This window comes from Bison bison, unplaced genomic scaffold (assembly GCF_000754665.1).
Source record: "Bison bison bison isolate TAMUID 2011002044 unplaced genomic scaffold, Bison_UMD1.0 scf7180017864386, whole genome shotgun sequence".
NCBI classification, from domain to species: Eukaryota; Metazoa; Chordata; class Mammalia; order Artiodactyla; family Bovidae; genus Bison; species Bison bison.
In genome coordinates this window covers 308,585-313,099 of record NW_011494958.1, presented here as the reverse complement: position 1 = coordinate 313,099, position 4,515 = coordinate 308,585, and positions in this window count along the sequence as shown.

Below are 4,515 nucleotides of genomic sequence, written 5' to 3'. Positions count from 1 at the left end.
GCAGGAAGGTGACTTCTGGAAAGAAAGGCTATAACATGGTTAATTTTCACACAAACTTGTTTTACTCACATATTCAAAATGGTGTTTCAAATTTATATTTTGTTGTCAAATATTAATTTGATATTTTGTGTACTTTGTATAGCCCATTGAAGGTATAATTCCATAATGTGGAATTTTTTCCCCAACCAGCTTTTATCATAAGGGTCATGAGTTTTACACTTTTAATGAGATTTCATAATGTAATTCAAGAATGTAATACAAAGTCTATCGTTTTAAAGCACTGTCTAGGCAGTGAGTAAAAGGTGCTAAAAAGCAAAAGTCCCCAAAGTCTCATTTCAATGATAGAGAATGAATATATATTGGGAATTTAAGTTGATATAGCCACTACGGAAAATAGTGTAGAGATGCCTTAAAAAAACTGGAGTAAAACTACCATATGACTCCGCAATCCCACAAATGGGTATATAATCTGAGAAAGCTATAAACTAAAACTACACATGTACCCCAATGTTTATTGCAGCAGTATTTACAGTAGCCAAGACATGGAAGCAACCTAGATGTCCTAGATGGATAGATGAATGGATAAAGAAGTTGTGGTATATATGCACAATGGAATATCATTCAGCCATAAAAAGGAACTAATTTGAGTCAACTGAAGGATGGTGGACAAATCTACAGCCTGTTATACAGAGTGAAGTAAGTCAGGAGAAAAATAAATATTGCACATTAATGCATATATATGGAATCTAGAAAAATGATACAGATGAACCTATCTGAGGTGTAGGAATAGAGATGCAGATGTAGAGAATGGACTTGTGAACACATCAGGGGAAGCAGGGGGACGAATTGAGAAAATAACATTGACATCTATATACTATGTGTAGAATCAATAGCTAGTGAGAAGCTGCTACGTAACATAGGGAGTCCTGTCTTGTGCTTGGTGATGACCTAGATGGGTGGGACGGGGTGGGGGTGAGAGGGAGGCTCAAGAGGGAGGTGATACATGTATACTTCTGGCTGATTCACATTGTTGTATAGCAGAAACCAGCACAACATCATAAAGTAATTATTATCCTCCAATTAAAAATAAATTGAAAAAATGAATCAGGACATAAAAACAGAGAATGACTATTTAAACAGACAGTAAAATTATATATCATCCTATGGTGACAGATTCTGTGACGAAACTAACGACAGGCACAAAGGAGAGATTGGGTCTATGTGGGGACATGTGTGCCCAGCAGAAGGAATGGCCAAGGCAAAGGCCCTAAAGAAGGTGCTTGTTTCCTGTGCTCAATTCAAATACAGAGAAGCAGTGTTGCAAGTGAATGGACCTGAAAGACTGAGGAGAAGTGGTGTCACACATGTTGAGGAGGGAGGTGGTCTCTCTGCCACTGCTGAAACCCCAGGGCACAGGTATTTCCTGTTTCATACTACAACTTGTTCATCTTGTTGCTAAAGGGTCCCCAGGGGACTCTTCTGGTGATCCAGTGGCTAAGACTCTTGCTTACAATACAGGGTGCCGGGGTTTGATCCCTTCTCAGGGAACTAGATCCCACATGAGAAGACTAAGAGTTCACTTTCCACAATTAAAGATCTCATAGGCTGCACCGAAGATTCTGCACAGCCAAGTCAATCAGTCAATCAAACAATCAGTCAGTATTTTAAAAAAGAAACAGCTCCCCTCCTTAGTACCTCCTCTGTTTGAGTTCTGGTCCCAGGACTGTAAGAATCGTCTTGGAATGTATGAGTCTTTGTATTCTTGTTCTGAAGACTGGTCACACTCCACAAGTGTCTCTCTCACACATACAATGGCCTCCAGCACTGTAGTATGTTCATGTCTTTCTCAGCCACCACCTTTCTGATTACATTTTGTTGTTGATTTTCAGTTTCTAAGTCCTGTCTGACTCTTGGCAAGTCCATGGACTGCAGCATGCCAGGCTCCCTGTCCTTCATTATCTCCTAGAGTTTGTTCAATTTCATATCCATTGAGTCGGTGATGTTATCTAGCCATCTCATCCCCTGGTGCCCTCTTCTCCTTTTGCCTTTAATTTTTCCTGGCATCAGGGTCTTTTCCAATGAGTTGGGTCTTCAGGTCTTCAAGTAGCTAAAGTATTGGAGCTTCAGCTTCAGCAATAGTCCTTCCAGTGTATATTCAGTGTTGATTTCCTTTCCTAATTGCACTCAGTTCAGTTCAGTCGCTCAGTCGTGTCCGACTCTTTGCGACCCCATGAATCGCAGCACGCCAGGCCTCCTGGTCCATCATCAACTCCCGGAGTTCACGCAAACTCACATCCATCGAGTCGGTGCTGCCATCCAGCCATCTCATCCTCTGTCATTCCCTTCTCCTCCTGTCCCCAATCCCTCCCAGCATCAGAGTCTTTTCCAATGAGTCAACTTTTCGCATGAGGTGGCCGAAGTATTGGAGTTTCAGCTTCAGCATCGGTCCTTCCAATGAACACCCATGACTGATCTCCTTTAGGATGGACTGGTTGGATCTCCTTGCAGTCCAAGGGACTCTCAAGAGTCTTCGCCAACACCACAGTTCAAAAACATCAATTCTTCGGCACTCAGCTTTCTTCACAGTTCAACTCTCACATCCATATATGACCACTGTAAAAACCATAGCCTTGGGGAGGAGCTAAGATGGCGGAGGAGTAGGACGGGGAGAACACTTTCTCCCCCACAAATTCATCAAAAGAACATTTAAACGCCGAGTAAATTCCACAAAACAACTTCTGAATGCCAGCAGAGGACATCAGGCACCCGGAAAAGCAACCCAAGTCTTCGAAAGGAGAGAGAAGAAATACAGCTCCACTCACCAGGACACCGACACAAGCTTCCCTAACCAAGAAACCTTGACAAGCCACCTGTACAAACCCACACACAGAGCGAGGAAACGCCACAATAAATAGAACTCCACAAACTGCCAGAATACAGAAAGGACACCCCAAACTCAGCAATTTAAACAAGATGAAGAGACAGAGGAATACCCAGCAGATAAAGGAACAGGATAAATGCCCACCAAACCAAACAAAAGAGGAAGAGATAGGGAATCTACCTGATAAGAATTCCGAATAATGATAGTGAAATTGATCCAAAATCTTGAAATCAAAATGGAATCACAAATAAATAGCTTGGAGACAAAGATTGAGAAGATGCAAGAAAGGTTTAACAAGGACCTAGAAGAAATAAAAGAGAGTCAATATAAAATGAATACTGCAATAAATGAAATTAAAAACACTCTGGAGGCAACAAATAGTAGAATAACAGAGGCAGAAGACAGGATTAGTGAATTAGAAGATAGAATGGTAGAAATAAATGAATCAGAGAGGATAAAAGAAAAACGAATTAAAAGAAATGAGGACAATCTCAGAGACCTCCAGGACAATATTAAATGCTACAACATTCGAATCATAGGGGTCCCAGAAGAAGAAGACAAAAAGAAAGACCATGAGAAAATACTTGAGGAGATAATAGTTTAAAACTTCCTTAAAATGGGCAAGGAAATAATCACCCAAGTCCAAGAAACCCAGAGTCCCAAACAGGATAAACCCAAGGCGAAACACCCCAAGACACATATTAATCAAATTAACAAAGATCAAACACAAAGAACAAATATTAAAAGCAGCAAGGGAAAAACAACAAATAACACACAAGGGAATTCCCATAAGGATAACAGCTGATCTTTCAATAGAAACTCTCCAAGCCAGGAGGGAATGGCAAGACATACTTAAAGTGATGAAAGAAAATAACCTACAGCCCCGATTATTGTACCCAGCAACGATCTCATTCAAATATGAAGGAGAAATCAAAAGCTTCTCAGACAAGCAAAAGCTGAGAGAATTCAGCACCACCAAACCAGCTCTCCAACAAATACTAAAGGATATCCTCTAGACAGGAAACACAAAAACAGTGTATAAACTCGAACCCAAAACAAAAAAGTAAATGGCAATGGGACCATATTTATCAGTAATTACCTTAAATGTAAATGGGTTGAATGCCCCAACCAAAAGACAAAGACTGGCTGAATGGATACAAAAACACAACCCCTACATATGTTGTCTACAAGAGACCCACCTCAAAACAGGGGACACATACAGACTGAAAGTGATGGGCTGGAAAAAGATTTTTCATGCAAATAGGGACCAAAAGAAAGCAGGAATAGCAATACTCATATCAGATAAAATAGACTTTAAAACAAAGGCTGTGAAAAGAGACAAAGATGGTCACTACATAATGATCAAAGGATCAATCCAAGAAGAAGATATAACAATTATAAATATATGCACCCAACACGGGAGCACTGCAGTATGTAAGACAAATGCTAACAAGTATGAAAGGAGAAATTAACAATAACACAATAATAGTGGGAGACTTTAATACCCCACTCACACCTATGGATAGATCAACTAAACAGAAAATTAACAAGGAAACACAAATGTTAAACGATACAATAGACCAGTTAGACCTAATTGATATCTATAGGACATTTCATCCCAAAACAATGAATTT